This window comes from Nelumbo nucifera, chromosome 4 (genome assembly GCF_055504915.1).
Source record: "Nelumbo nucifera cultivar China Antique chromosome 4, China Antique-T2T, whole genome shotgun sequence".
Taxonomy (NCBI): domain Eukaryota; kingdom Viridiplantae; phylum Streptophyta; class Magnoliopsida; order Proteales; family Nelumbonaceae; genus Nelumbo; species Nelumbo nucifera.
In genome coordinates this window covers 93169466-93186123 of record NC_142652.1, presented here as the reverse complement: position 1 = coordinate 93186123, position 16658 = coordinate 93169466, and the positions used below count along the sequence as shown (strand labels likewise).

General features: G+C 36.6%; 2 long non-coding RNA genes across 3 annotated transcripts; one reads left to right on the top strand and one right to left on the bottom strand.

Annotated features, from left to right (window-relative positions):
- The first annotated feature begins 296 nt into the window (after positions 1 to 296).
- LOC148800860 (uncharacterized) lies at positions 297 to 9799 on the top strand. 2 transcript variants are annotated; one of them, XR_016085732.1, is made up of 7 exons: positions 297 to 508; positions 675 to 979; positions 1997 to 2159; positions 2416 to 2623; positions 2786 to 2852; positions 8943 to 8975; positions 9086 to 9799. It is a non-coding gene; the product is annotated as an uncharacterized LOC148800860 (long non-coding RNA). The 2 variants fall into 2 exon arrangements; XR_016085731.1 differs by having other exon boundaries at positions 9043 to 9181.
- A 479-nt stretch (positions 9800 to 10278) lies between these two features.
- LOC148800859 (uncharacterized) lies at positions 10279 to 16487 on the bottom strand. Its single transcript, XR_016085730.1, has 4 exons — positions 16058 to 16487; positions 12550 to 12607; positions 12141 to 12456; positions 10279 to 12050 (listed from the first exon to the last, which is right to left on the bottom strand). It is a non-coding gene; the product is annotated as an uncharacterized LOC148800859 (long non-coding RNA).
- Positions 16488 to 16658: the final 171 nt, after the last annotated feature.

Below are 16658 nucleotides of genomic sequence, written 5' to 3'. Positions count from 1 at the left end.
TCTTACCAAAATAAGTTTCAATTACCAAGAATTTTGTTATTTCTGTCTTATTAATTCATAAAGTTTCTTTGGGGGATTTCTGTTTGGAAACTTCTAGAAAAAACCCGCATGAATTTTCTTTCAAGAATCAAGGTGTTGCCAACTTTTTACAGTTACACATAAAGAGCCTCGTGCGGCCGTGCGTGGTGAGAACCATCATTTGAGCATGAGAATATCAACCGTTGGATTCGCAGAAAGGAATGATTCCGTGTATCTTAAAAATTGGATAAAAAGGAAACGCAAGGTCATCTGGGCCAGTGAACTAGGGGCCACGGCCTGTTACCATCCAGACCCGAAATCAGTGTGGGGTACGCACTCATCGTAGTTTAGAGGTTAGAACGTGGAAGTAAGGAAGAAAACATATATATTTACAGAGTAACGGATTGGTGGCCATTGTCGTCGTGTTTTGGAACGTCATTTTATTCTCTCTTCTTGCTTTCTCTCCACTTGGGACCTTCGGTAGTCTCTGGTCTGTCTCTTCCTTTCTCTCTCACGCACATTCTTTTCTTTTCCTTCTGAGCTTTCAGTGATACAGAAAGACGCAGACCTCGATCTTCGTCTCTGAACTATTTGAATTTATAATATACTCTTTTCTTCTCTTTCTGGTCTTTCTCTCTCACGCACACTCTTTTCAGTGATCTTCGTCGGGACTCGGGAGTAAGACAGAAGAGAGGGTGAGAAGAACCTGGGCGTCGTCATGCCGGGTTTCTGATCTTGATTTTGGGCGTCGTCTTCTTGCCGCCGGCGGTTGTGTTTCTGGATTTCCGAAGAACCTGAAGCTCGAAAAAGCCTTTATGGTGGACCAGAGAGTTGAGTTGATTGAGCTTAGAACTCGTGACAGGGTAAGGCACTGCTGAATCTTGCAGGGTGGGATCGTCTATTTTTCCCGTCGAGGGTGCCTACAATCCTTATACAATTTTAAGCTCTGGATTTAATTGAGGTTGGCGTTTAGCTTCCGCGTCTTGTTTCTTTAATTCGTTTTATTTTGCTCCTTAATTTTCTCTTATTGGCTTCCGGTCTGGTTATTTTGTAATTTATATAGATGGGTTTTTTGATATTCTTTGCTTCTTTACTGTTTTCCTTTTCTTTGTTTAATGGGTTCTGGATTTGATGGTTCTTGATGTTCTGAGGTTTCTTAGTTTGTAATGGCAGCTATGTGGGTCTACTATTCTTTTTCTTTTGATGCTTTTAATATAGTTCAAAGATGGGTTTTCGAAGATGTTGATTCTTCTTCTCTATTTGTTTATTTTCTTCGGCTTTTGATCTCTTTAAAACTCTACTGGGTGGGGATTTATAGGTGTCCAACAGCGCAAGTGCTTCTCTTTTTCTTTCTTCCTGGTATTTTATTATAAGGGTTTTGACACATTTGTTTTTCTTTGAACGAGACTATTCTAGGGACTCCTCCAAAAGAATTCTATATTCAAATTGACACCGGAAGTGATGTCTTGTGGGTCACCTGCAATGCCTGCAGTGGGTGCCCCAAATATAGCAGTAAATAGAAAGAAAGCTTGACATTCAGGCCGCTATATTTGGGGCAACCACTGCAGGCATTGCAGGTGACCCACAAGACATCACTTCCAGTGTCGATTTGAACATAGAATTCTTTTGGAGGAGTCCCCGATTTCACTCTCGTAAAATAGAGTCTCGTTCAAAGAAAAACAAATGTGTCAAAGGACACCTATAAATCCCAAAACATGCTATATCATCTCATCCTGTCTAAACATCAGTTTATCTTAAAGCATTCGTACATCTTTTATTCTACATGAGGTATCCTATCATAGATGGCAATCATTGTGTGCTAAACATCCAATGTTAGACAAGTTTGTTATTATAGATAGTCATCTCTTTTTCAGTTTCATTGCTACTGTTGTTTATGTGCATAAGAAAATTCAAATTTAGTTCATTTTAATTCTGGTTCCTCATTGGGTTTGATTCCTTTTTGTCTCAAAATTTTCAGGCATCATTATAATTTGTACCTGCAGAGCATTGTTGTCAATGGGCAAATTCTGCCCATTGATCCAGCAGTTTTTGTTACTTCAAGCAATAGAGGAACCATAATTGATTCTGGAATAACTTTGGCATACCTCAAAGCAGAAGCATATGATCCACTTGAAAATGCTGTAAGTTACAGGAACACATTTTTTTAACAATTTAATTGATGCGAAACACTTTGTAACAGGCTATGGAGAGGATTATAAACCCACACCTTTTATTTTTAAAAGATTGAAGTTAATCAACTGACTACTTCATTTTCATTGTTGGGGAAGGAAATAACCATGACCTCTGAAGTTCATTTCTTCCAATTTTCTTTAATGTTGTTTCACTATCTGCTTGTTCATTTCTTTCTAACGGAATTCAATGTGATCAAATCACCAGCAGGTACCATTGTAATACAACATCCTACCTTAATGGATGCTAGACTTTAAAAAGGTCCATCATCAGATCCTTAATTTAATATTTCAAATGCATATGTCCTTTGCATTCAGTGTTGATGGAGATATTCCCTACAGTCAGCTTAAACTTTTCTGGTAGTGCATCCATGATATTAAGTGCCATGGAGTACCTCATAAAATAGGGTGGTGTTGTAAGTTTTTTAACTTGTGATTTTTATGAAATATACATATAATGTACTTGTAGGGATGGTTTTGTTCTTTTTTCTTTTTCATTTTTTTGGGTAGTAGAGTGAATGAAGTATTGCTATTATGCCGCCAAAAGGTTTCATACAAACTTTTAACTTTTCTCCCAGGATGGGGAATAATTGTGGTGCATTGGCTTCCAAAGAATTCAGGACCAAGGGATGACCATTTTACGAGGTTTTGAATCCTGACTTCAATTTTTCTCCATTGTATGCTCTATTCCAAAAGGCAGTGGATGAGTATTGGTTAGATGCTAGCTTTTGCATTTATGTCATGTGTGCATATCCTTGCGGTTTCTAGCTTACATTATAAAATATAAACATATGTTTATATTTAGATGTATTAATGTAAATATATTATGTATATATTTGTATACATTTCTAGACATGTATGTGTCTGTATCTTTTTCATAAAATCCATTGTAAAAAGGTTTTATAGATAATTATGATGTATACATGAAAGCATTATTCTGCTTAAAGTAATCACCCATTAAATTATTATTCTTGATGGCATGTAAAACTAAGAAATGAAACATATTTAACAAAATAAGGAAATTCTTATATATGTTAACAGTTGACATTGCTATCATTTTTTGAAGTCAAAATAGAAATTTTATTAAATAGAAAAAATTAAGTTAGATGCAATAGGTGACAAGATGGCACCTAGCTTACAAAACAGAGCAGAGTGAACTAAGGCGCAATCCAAACTAAGATTGATACAATTTACATCAACTGAATCTCAGGCATGCTCTAGAAATTTTCCCCCATATCTGATCTGCTCACTTGATCAAAATCTAGTAACACCCGTACCCAATCTGCAATTAGCTTCCCCACCAGAGCCACCAGAACTTATGTGTTCTTGAATTTGTCTTCATAGATCCCCTTGTTCCTTTTGTTCCATAATATCCAACACACAACAAAGGGGATGCAGCTCCATACTATCCTTGCTTTCCTACTTCCCCCAAATCTTGGCCAGACGGAGAAAATTTCTGCTGTTGAACTTGGCTGAATAGTTCTTTTCCCGAATAAAGATGTGTAATAACTCCACATGATTCTTGAAGTCTTGCAGGTGGTAAATAAATGTAAAACAGATTTTTCATCCGAACTACACATGCCACAAATGTTTGCCATATAAAATCCTCTACTCTTCAAATGATCAGTTGTTAGGATGCTGTCCATGGCAACCCTCCTATTACTTTTCCCAAGGCCCCATACGTTCCAGCTCAGTACTCTCATCCTTCCTTCCCTCTTCCACTCCTTAGAGCAACTCTTTCTGAATTCTCACATATCCTCTTCTAGCAATTCCTCTTTGCCCCCTTCCTCATCCCACTCTTTGTTCGACCCACTTAGTTCCTTTGTCTTACCCTTCTCCTCCCTCTTGTCCTTTTCAAATTGTGCGAAGGCACTTCTTGCAACTTCCTTCTCCCCCTAGAAAAAATATCCCAGGGACTTGCCTATCGATACTTCCCTCTCAGTGAGTTTGTCAATCTCTACTACACCTTTTTGAGCACTCTCCAAACCACCCGGCTTCTCACCCCTTCTCCCTTGCTCCTCCCTCTCCTTTCTTTGATCCTCATGCTCCTCTTCCTTATCTTTTCCCCCCTACTCTCCTTCTTCAATATCTAGGCTGCCTCCCTCCAACCTTCTCTTTTTGTTGTACACTTTCCTTGGTTCTTCTTCCCTCCCCCTTCTATAGAAAACTTTCTTTTTCTTCCCCGACTCCTTCTTCTTCTTCCCCTTACCCCATCTTCTTCTCTTCCTCCCTTTATTGATTCCCTTCGACGTGGAGACTAAAGGAATTGAGATTTCAGAAATTCGTACCTCTTCCTCTATTTGGGTCTCCTGGAACGAAGTTGAGCCTTCTCAACTCTCAAGATTCCTCTATCTAGTTGTTGCCGCACTAGACTCACCTTTTGGGCTCACCTTTCTTCAGACCACCAGCCCATCAGTCACCGACTTTGGACGTTGGTCTTGGTTCTATGTGTAGTCACCTTCCTGGTTTTGTATCTCATGATTAGAGACCGATATAACATGGTTTTCTATGAGTGGTGGCTTTCTAGATATGCCAGTATCTTCTTTAACCTCATGCATTCTAGTTCTGACGCCTTCAGCTGTGCTTGTAGTGTGTTCTTAGAAACAATTGCTTTCTTATCTCCTTCAAAACGAGCAACCACCCAAACCCATTCGTCTTCCTGAGCTCTTGAGTTCTTGCTCTTTAGTCTATTTTAGCTTAGTCTTTTAATTGTCCGTTTCTGGATCAAGCTCTTTCCCCTCCTTATTTCCAAACTATCTGTATGGTGGCCCGATTTGTTTTTGTCCGGTTCGACATCCTTAAAGTGGCCCCATTTGAATTCGAGCCTCCCCCCCACTTCGCCCACCTCTTGGCTAAGTCCTCTTTTTCTTATACCATAGGGCCTGTAGACATTGCCCTCATAGACTATATTCTATGATATTGTAAGGACCAATTGTTGTGATTTGCATAATTGCCATCTCAAACTACCTTAGAGATAGATGATAGTTGGGATTTCCCTATAAATAATGTAGAGAGTACACATATCTAAAAAGGCCATTATCTAATGGTGGCCCCTACTACTATCTGGGGTATTGGGAGAGGTAGATTGGATAGTCCTAACTCTTAACCATTGGTATTCTCTTTTGCACAAAGTGGCTGCTCTCACTCTCACAATATGAGGGTGCACATATTTTTCATCTAGAAATAGTATTCGGAGAACTTTTAAGCAGTTTATTTCTATCCAACCCATGCCTGACACTTCATTGTGAAAAGTTGTTTATTAAATATGGTTGTTGCATAACTTGTGCCCACTTTCTGAATGTTTTGACAACTAAGCTTTTATGCAGTGGATAAATAGTGATGATACCTTGAAATGTTTTTTACATTGCAAATGCACTTATGTATTTCTTCTTTGTTATATCTCTCTATTGGATATGGTGTCATGCCTTGATTTATTTCAATGTATTTAGGAGTTTGTGTACACACTAAACAGATTACATTTGAAAATGAGTTTACTGATGACATTTCATGTAGCAAAAAAAGTGGAGAATTACCAACAAAATCACAAATCATAAATACAAATTAGGAAAAACAAAAACTCAATTATACTTCACATTTGCACAGCCTCCAAGACCCAAAATCCAATAGATCAAGGGTGGGTGGCACAAGAAAAGTTAGGGTTAGACCAAAAAGGGCATGAGTACAAGTACTAAGAAATGGTTTAGGCATTAATAATTTAGTAGTGGATATGGCTTTATATTGAATGGATTGACGAAACAAGATTCATGTAGCCAACCTCAAATAGCTAGAATAAGACATGAATGATAATGATGATGGCATATTAGGGATGATTGTTTATGACCTGACTCGGCCTGCCTGACTTGCAAATTTCTGGGCCCAGGCAGCCACATTTCTCCTAGGTGCGACCTAGCTTGAACCCACATTAAGCCTAAAAAAAATGCAGATCGGTGATGTTCTGCTATACTAGGATAAACTTGATATTAGTTGTAACCTCATGATGGCTTTCAGCCTTCAGCCATTAATTGTGACCTCAAAATGGACTTTCAGTCAAATTTTTATCTCGATATAACTGATGTGATTGCAGATCTATAGTTAGAATTGTCTTGAGAAACCCTACAACTTGTTTGTGATGTTTGGGCACACATTAGACTTTAATATCTTAGTATTTATTATTATTTTATGAATATATAATCATTTTATTAGTACATTGTTGTTATTATTTTATTAGTTTTTAATAATTAATATCTTAGTATTTATAATGAATTTATGAATATTTTATTAAAAATTATTATTTTATTATCATTTATTATTAATGTGCTATTATTTTTGTTTATTATTTTAACATTAATTTATCATTATTTAATAAATAACATGTTAGTATTTTATTATTACTTTAATTATAACATATCAACATTTTATTTGTACCTAATTGTTATTTTATCATTATTATTCAATAAATTAGTATCTTTGCTTTTTTATTGCTAACTTATTAATACTTTGCTATATTATTATTAGTTAATAAATATTTTACCAATGCTTTATTATTATTTAATTATTAATATACTCTTATACTTTATTATTATTATTATGACATTTTTAGTTTTATAATATTTTATTATTTAATTATTAATCCTTTTTTATTATTTTATGATTATTTTAATTATATTGCATTAATATTTTATTATTATATTTAATAATTAATATCTTCTTGTTATTATTAAATTACTAATATTTTGTTATAGAACTATTATTTTATCATTATTTTGTTAATAATGTATTAATATTTTATTATGATTATTATTATTCTATTATTAATTTAATAATATTTTATTAAAACTAAGATATTGAAGTCTAATGTGTGCCCAAACATCACAAACAAGTTGTAGGATTTCTCAAGACAATTCTAACTACAGATCTGCAATCACATCAGTTATATCGAGATAAAAATTTGACTGAAAGTCCATTTTGAGCTCACAATTAATGGCTGAAGGCTGAAAGTCCATCATTAGGTTACGACTAATATCAAGTTTATCCTAGTATAGCAAAACATCATCGATCTGCATTTTTTGCAGGCTTAATGTGGGTTAAGGTTGTGCCACCTAGGAGAAATGTGGCTACCTAGGCCCAAAAATTTACAAGGCAGGCTGGCCGAGTCAAGTCATATACAATCATCCCTAATATGCCATCATCATTATCATTCATGCCTTATTCTAGCTATTTGAGGTCGGTTACATGAATCTTGTTTCGTCAATCCATTCAATACAAAGTCATATCCATTATTAAATTATTAGTGCCTAAATCATTTCTTAGTACTTGTACCCATGCCCTTTTTGGTCTAACCCTAGCTCTTCTTGTGTCACCCATCCTTGATCTATTGGATTTTAGGTCTTGGAGGCTATGTAAATGTGAAGTATAATTGAGTTTTTGTTTTTCCTAATTTTGTATTTCATGATTTGTGGTTTTGTTGGTAATTCTCCACTTTTTTTGGCTACATGAAATGTCATTAATAAACTCATTTTCAAATGTAATCTTTTTAGTGTGTACACAAACTCCTAAATACATTGAAATTAATCAGGGCATGACACCATATCCAATGGAGAGATATTATAAAGAAGAATTTCATAAGTGCATTTGCAACAAACATTTCAAGGTATCTCCACTATTTTATCCACTACATAGAAGCTTAGTTGTCAAAACATTCAGAAAGTGGGCACAAGTTATGCAATAACCATATTTAATAAACAACTTTTCACAATGAAATGTCAGGCATGGGTTGGATAGAAGTAAGCTGCTTAAAAGTTCTCCGAATACTATTTCTGGATGAAAAATATGTGTACCCTCATATTGTGAGAGTGAGAGCAGCCACTTTGTGCAAAAGAGAATGCCAAAGGATAAGAGTTAGGACTATCCAATCTACCTCTTCCAAAACCCTAGATGGTAGTAGGGGCTACCATTGGATAATGGTCTTTTTATATATGTGCACTCTCTACATTATTTACAGGGAAGTCCCAACTATCGTTTATCATAGGTAGTTTGAGATGCAATTATGCAAATCACAATAGCTGGTCCTTACAATATCATAGAATATAGTCCGTTAGAGCGGTGTGAACTGTTTACATATATAAGAACTTCCTTATTTTATATCGAGATAAAAGATAATACACAACAACTAATCAAGTTATATCAAGATAAAAATTTGAAAGTCCATTGTGAGGTTTAGCTACTTCTGCCAACTCTGACTTCTCCAACAATCTTTTTTCTCATCAGTAATTGTTTTATCATTAAACTTCATTTTTTTAATCAACAATGGATTTCCTACATTGTTTTAGATTCTCTAAAACCTTTTTATTTTAAGACATTGGAAATGCTTTCATTTTTATGAAATGTTAAATTGTTGCATAGCAGTTCTGTTGTCTGAAAGAAAATCATGGTATTGGCAACCCCATTTTGAATGACGTGGATGCAATGTCAATACCAGTAATCTTGCGTGTATATTTTGCTTCAATTGGTATATGAGTTATTAAAGTTGTAAGTTGTTAAGCCTGACTAAAGAGAAGAAAACTAACATTTTTATTTCTTGGTAGACCCTGTTCTAAGAGATTTTCTTTTTTTTTTAATGATCTGGCAAATCAATCCATTGGATGGGCTAATTATGACTGTAAGTTAAACAGACAATGCAAGTCCTTCAAGTTTTCTGTGAATAATGTTGATAAAGTTTTACATTTTAATTTTCAGGTTCATTGTCTGTAAATATCTCCACAATTTCTGGTAAGGATGAAGTTGTCAACACTGGACAACTAAGTGTGAGCAGTTCATGACAGATTGTTCCTTGCAGATTGATATCAAGCAGTACAATGGCTATGGTGTTTCAATTGCAGGTGCATCTTTGTATGGAGGTTCATCTCTGACCCGATTACCCCTTGTCTTCAGAGGCGACCGTACGCAGGATTTAAGTAATGTTGGCCACAAGATTGTTGCGTGCAAATGCACGTGTAGCTATAACAGTAAATTTTTAGGAGATCACAACATTGATCTCCAGTATGTCCTGTGGTGAACGAAGGATCAACAAAGTTGTTTAGCAACTTCAACATCATATACGGAACCTCCATGGCTTGTCCTCGTGTGGTGGGAGTGGCAGCACTTCTGTAAGCAGTCCATCCTGAATGGAGCCCAGTGGCCATTCAATCTGCCATGACAACCACAGCAGATTCACTCGATACCACTATCAAATCCATCACAGAATTCTTAAACGATTAGCAACCCACGAGTCCTCTAGCCACGGGAGTGGGTCACCTCAATCCTAAAGGCGCTTGACCCCTGGACTTGTATATGATGCAAATACGGAGGACTACGAGATGCATCTCTACGTTCTGAATTACACTGAGAAGGAATCAAGAAGATAACAAGGTCGTCCTCTGACTAGTTAGCCTGTGAAGCGCAAACGTTTGGTGATGCCTCTTCAACCTTCAATCCAAGAGCTCTTCCTTATGATCGTAGTGTAATTGTATCTAGTGATCTATGGGGACGTGCTACCCCCTGTCTTGTGTAGCCCCTTCCAATATTATGAAAAATAAAAAAAAGTTTGTGTTTCACTGGAGGTCGCAAGCAAGGTTCAAAGTATTGATACACCTGTGTATCGGTAAACTAAACCTTGCACTTTTTATATTTTATTTTGTTGTTGCTTTACTTACAAGAAAAAAATTAGTCCTGGTACAATTACTTTAAGATGGATGATTAGGACATAGGCCGCACCTCCTTGTTTTGGTGAAAATTTTCTAATAATGAATGATGTGGCTTTAGCAACCACTATGAAAAGGTTATTGTACCTGTAACTATGGGTGCAAATATTCAATTTGAGTAGGCTTGGGTTGAGATTTTTTTTCAAAACTCGAATGGTCCTGGTCTGAAGGCCCAAACATGGTTTTCGAGCCACCATGGTTTTCTCTGTGTTGTTGATGGATCTTTGCATTATGCATGTCCAATATGAGTCTGAAAATGATGAAAAATTTGGCAATATACCTCTGTTTGAGGTTTGGTGGTAAGTTTTTTCAAGTATGCTGTTATCCAATCAGTGACTAACTGACTCAGCTGTTTGTTATTTACTTCCATGGGGTTAATTCCAATTTGGGCTGTAAGTAGATGGCCCTCATAGAGAAACACTGAAAGAAGAGATGCTGCCATGATTCTATAGCAGCATTACATAAAGTGCAGAGTTTTTCTGTTTCCTGTAAAAAACGGAGTTTGTCTCTTGTTTTCAGTCCACCCCACCATGCCTTGCACACGAATATTTGAAACCTGAAGAGCACTTCTGTTTTCTGGATGAGATTTCAGTTCTCATGTGGTCCTGAGGAGGATGATAGCTGATGTATAAAGAATTTGTAGCCTGTTTTGACACTGTTTGTTGCTTTTCCTGAACACTTCCATAGAAGTTTGTCTGGGTCTGTGCATGGAATTCTGTTCAGTTCTATTATGTGGTTTATTGTTTCTTCCTCAAATAGCTGCTGTAGTAGGGGAATGTTCTAATGCCCTTCTTGGTTCCTTGGCTCACTGACCCTTTCTATATGTAGTCGGTTGGCCTTGGAGGTTAGATTTGAGTGTTGGGTTGCCTTTACTATGGATGGAACCCAAGGGTCAAGTGGGTGAATGGATTTTTCCATCTTTCAGTTGCCAAAATGGATTCCCTTTCAGCTGGTCCATTAAAAATACTACTTGCTTCCACCACCAAAAGTGTCTTGGGTTTTTTTTAGCTTGAAGATAGACTTGGATTTGATATACTTTTGTTTGATGATTTTGGCCCAGAGTTCTGATTTGGCTGTGAAGAGTCTGTATATCTGTTTTGAGAAGAGAGCCTTGTTGAATCCTCAATTTTCTTGAAGCCTAGACCTTGATTTTGGTTTTACAAATATGGAACCATGGTATTGTGTGTAAACTTTGTTTGTGTTGTTTCCTTCCCATCAGAACCTCTTCTGCATTCTTTCTATTTCTTTAATTGTTTTTTTCTGTAATAATGAGTGGGACATTAAGTAGATGGGTAAGGCTTCTAACACTGTTTTCACTGGTGTAGTTCTCCCTGCTTGTGACAACAATTTTGCCTTCCAAGTAGCCAGCCAGTCTAGTGTTCATTTTATACACAATTTCCCAATGGTCATTGTTTTGTTTACCTTGGAAACATAACGTGGCTCCCAGATATTTTTCTTGAATCTTCGTGTGTTTCATTCTGGGAAATCTGAAAGACTATTTTTTCCTTTCTTATATGTATTCCTCTACCGAACTGAGCCCCTGTTTTTGTCAAGTTAATTTTTTCTCCCAACCAACTTTTAAACGTTGCCAGTATTTCTTTGACCTTCCTTAACCGATCAGGTTCAGCCTTACAGATTATAACAATCATCTGCAAGTAGCAGATGTGATATTAATGGACCATTTCTACATAATCTTATACCGTGCAGTTCCTTATTGTCTTCAGCTTTCTGGAAGAGGCTAGACAGTGCTTGCATCCCTATAATGAAGAGGTATGGTGAAAGTGGATCACCTTGTCTTATATGCCTTTAACATGTCTATCTTCAGCATGGCCCATCCTCTGCACTATTTCTTCATTTTGTTTGCTATCTCTTGTGCTATGATGATACTATCAACACCTTGCCTGCCCTTAATGACTGCAGCCTGTTTTAGATCTATTAGTTTTTCTAGTTTTTGCTGCATCCTTAACACATATTTTACAAAGTTACATACTTGGACCAAAGACCAGCACCAAGAAGCATACAGTTTTAACTCAGCAAAGAACGTCACGTCTTCACCATGAGAAACCTCATCACCTTCTTTCTTCAGCTATCGTGCAATGCTACCCTGTCATAAGACAATTACTTAGTAATGACAATACAGGATCCTTTTTCAGTTTCAATGTCCACATCATAACAAAATTGAACCTGTGCATACCTCTGCACTGTAGGAGAGAGAGAAGGCATTCCAATCTCTTGAACCTGTGCATACCTCTGCATTGTAGGAGAGAGAGAAGGCATTCCCATCTCTTGGATATAATAGATATACAGATGCTCCAGAAAATATAAACAACGGATATACTGAGAATTTAATGGCTATAGAGATGAGGTCTGTTGTGTGTACCAATCAGCAATAGACAGCTATTTCATCTGGACTCCTGTGTGGAGAGCTTAAAGCCTCCAGAGCTCCACTTTCTTTCTTCACCAGGAGAAACCGTATTACCTTCTTTCTTCAGCTATCATGCAATGTTACCCTATCATAATACAATTATTATTTAGTAATGACAATACAGGATCCTTTGTCAGTCTCAATGTCAACATCATAACAAAACTGAACCCATGCATACCTCTGACATTGTAGCAGAGAAAGAGAAGGCATTCAAATCTCTTGGTGTGGAGGAAGCTCTACAACCACATTCCATACAAAAAGTAGTATTATGGGTTATAAACTCAGTGCACTCTGGGAAAAACAACTAAACACAAAATCAACATCATAAGGAAAGGAAAACATGCATTTTTGGCAAACCAATTTTAAGAAGCATATGATGGACGCATACAGATGCTCCAGAAAATCTAAAGCATGGATATACTTAGAATTTAATAGATATAGAGATCTGCTGTTGAGTGCACCAATCAGCAATAGACAACTGTTTCATCTGGACTCCTGTATGGAGGGCTTAAAGCCTCCAGAGCTCCACTTGACCTGTGCACAGGCCAAAACCATAACGCATGGGATGGATAGCTAGCCATCTGTAATTAGTGTGCACAGAAACATATCCAAACTATCTTGAGATATCCTAAGGTTGGAATATTTATATCTAGCAGACAAATAGCCATCAATTGTTTCTTCTGGTTCTGCACTTTCAGATGGATCCCTAGGGAGTTGAATCGGATTGCTGGGCTTTCTATTCTTCCCGTTTCAATCTACCAAGGAAAAGAGGGAAGATCATCTGGGGATGCACGAGGAGAGCAATATTATGGACTATGGAGGAAGAGATAAAAGGACAGACTCTTGAATGGCAAGGCTCCGTCTAGAAGTGCAAACAATTGAGAGCTATTCTCTTTTGATGGTATCATAATAATTGGATGGTATTAGGTGGCTGGTAATTAGGTCCTACAGTCCAAGGAAATGCAAGGGCATAATAAATTACAGTGCTACACAGTTTGAGGCTGGCAATGTCTCTCAACTATCGAATTTTGGTAGTGGAAGGAGATTCAAAAGTGGTGGTGAGCTGGCTTGAAAATGACGGTCTGGTCCCATGGTAGTACAAAAACATTATGAGGGTGATAAAATCAGATTATCAGAGTGATGAATAGGTATAAAGTTATCAATCAACAGATAAGCCAATGATTTGGCAGATGAAATTGCAAAACAAGGGGTGAACAGAGGACATCTATTTTGGGGGCTTCTGTGGAACATGTAATGTAAAAGGAGCCATGTAGTTAAGAGTTAAATGGAAGTTAGGGTGACTTGGCAGAAGCCAACCTAAGGAGGGGTTTACCTGGCATCATTGCATATACAATTCATTCTTTATTCCTTTGAATAAACCATCTCTTACAAATGGACTGTATATAATGTGCACCATGGAAGGATAGCCCACCTGAACCTGCTGGGAAACATAACACTACACGAGTAGTTTTTAATCACATATGCAAGGATAATCTTGTTAAAAACCATTAATTCATCAGGGGCACTAAACCAGCAGGATTACTAAATTCAAATCCCTTCTAATATTAGGTATGTCTTCCTTTCATACTAACATCTAACATCTTTCTACCATGACTCTAGAATGCATCCAAAATAAATTCCAAATTCTCTTGCTAATCTCCTGCTATTTATATTTGGTATCTCAGACCATTTCTTTTTCCGTCTTTTCAGGTGAACAGCCCCTAGGGACATTGATAGATAATTTAGGCCATCATACAGGAGACGCCTATGTAATCAAGTACTAAAGTTCAAGAATGAAATCTTGCATAATGCCAGTTCTTTTAGAACTTTTAATACATACAGGAGACTTTGTGGATTGCTAAATGGACCATGGCCTAGTTCACATTGTTCCCATACTCTACTTGTTGAGCATAAAGCCTCAAGTGAAGCCTAACCAACAAATTTGAGGTATGATGGAATAGAATTTATTGTTGGGCTCACCCACATGATAAAACCACAAAGCATTTGAATGAAATAGCAACCAAGAGAATTCAATAGCAACACTAGAAGAAAAAAGAATCTACTCTTACATCAAGAGCACCTCTCCAACCGCTATTTTTTTTCTTCTCCAACAAGAAAAAAGCCAAACTTCTAAACCCTACATATAAAAGAAATCCTTTAGATGTAAAACCCAACTTAACCTAAAGGAGGGACCACACCAACTATTAGATTACAGTCTGATTTAATGGTTGAAAAATATGACACAATCCCAACATTTATGCTTGAGACTTGACAAGTTGCTAAACTTGATTGTCAAGCTTATCATCTTAGTCTTAAAACAAGTAAGAAATATTTAAGAATCAAACAAGCTAATAAGGGCTAGCTCATGCAAAAAAAGTTGGGGAGCACTAGCAAAAGAGAGAAGGGTTTTCACCATCCAAACCAATGATGGTAAGGAAAGGGATTTTTATTTTCTTTTTACCAATAACCAACTATTTTATTAATAGGAATTTAATGCACAAGTATATATACAGTTATACACCCATTAGGGAGGTAAATCTTTTATCTCCCCTTTCAATCTTTTCTTACAATTGTGCTCAGAAAATTTGATCTCTCTTCACCCCTTGTTTGACTAATACATTTTCCATGCTGTTTGCTAACCTTTGTACCCACTGAAATCTTTCATCTCTCTAGTCAGTCATCTAAATTTTTTAATTAATTTATGTACTGCCAAAGAGATGCCTCTTCATTCTGCGTCCACTCCACCATTTTGAATCTTCTTTAATGATTAGTTTTTTGAAGTTCATCATTGTTGCCCTTTGTACACCTTCCATGACAGCCATGACCTCAGCTCTTAGAGAGTCCCCTACTCCAATCAGACATGAAAATAAAGCCACTATATGACCTTCCTCATCCCTAAAGATGCCTCCTTCAAGGACTTAAAATGAAAGTGATTCATTGGAATCTCCTTTTTGGTAATGCAAACACCAAATGAATAGTTTCTTATTTTTAAATATTCCTGATACTTCACCCTTAGTTCTCCTTTTTGGAAATAATTAGTCATGAAGAAAACTTTGCAGGCCTGGAGGAATTTAACTCAGACAAGAGCAAATGTCAAGAGCAATTTGATATTTATAAGGAATGCAAGAAGGAGGAGGTAAAACCCATCATGAGTCATTTAGTTTCTTTTATTCAAAAGCCAAACATGAATCATTTAGTTTCTTCTATTATTGAGATCAAACACAAGGAAGACCAGAAATGTCTTTTGTATGCTTTTATATATATATATATAATCTTTGATGAAAAACTGAATTCCAAAACCCAAGGAATTCATGGAATTTTCTTCTTGGATTTAAAAAACAATGAATCTCCTTTATTCCTTTGCAAAAAACCTGCCTTTTTTTCTGGTAGTTTTGGAAATTGTCCTAACTCCTAATGGTCTTGATTCTTCGAAGGATGCCTACTGCTGAAAATGTGAACCATGCTAGGATAGCCCACCTGAACCTGCTGGAAAACACAACACTACACGAGTAGTTTTTAATCACATCTTCAAACATAATCTTGTTTAAAACCATTAATTCATCAAGGGCACTAAACCAGCAGGATTACTAAATTCAAATCCCTTCTATATTAGGTATAGAAATCTTCCTTTCATACTAAAATGTAACCTCTTTCTACCATGACTCTAGAAATTCAGGAGCACTAACCTCTTTCTATCAGAAGGTGGCAGCATATATCTTCTTCTTCAGAATGACATTCCAGTAGCCCTTAAGTCTTGGTCCTGTCGAAAATGCCATTAAGCTGTAGTAAAGGTAATTCATGAAGTTCAGGAATTGGTGACACCTTTAAAGAGTCAAGGTGAAATATCAATGGGTTAATGACTGATAAGAGCTGAATCCCTATCATAATTTCAAGGGCTGATATTGGGTACCCTCTAGGGTAGAGCAATTTTCATGAGAAGGGAAAATCTCAGCTGGTAATTATATGGATGCAAGGAGACAGTCTGGACCATTGCAGTACGGAGTACAGAAACATTATTAAGCAGGCTAGATACTTGGAATCATCATGAATTCTATTTTTAGATGTGTTCAGAGGTTAACATGTCAGCAAATTCCTTGACAGATCAGCCAGTGAGGGTGATGGGATGTACTGGGGGGTCGAACCACTTGTGCTAAAAACCTATGGATATGTTATTGGGGCCATACGCTTATCAGCTTTAATAGCAATTAAAGTTACATACTTCATATAATAACTAAAATAAGGCAACTTTTTTTAACAAATATAAAAAAAGAGCAGCGGGAATACCGT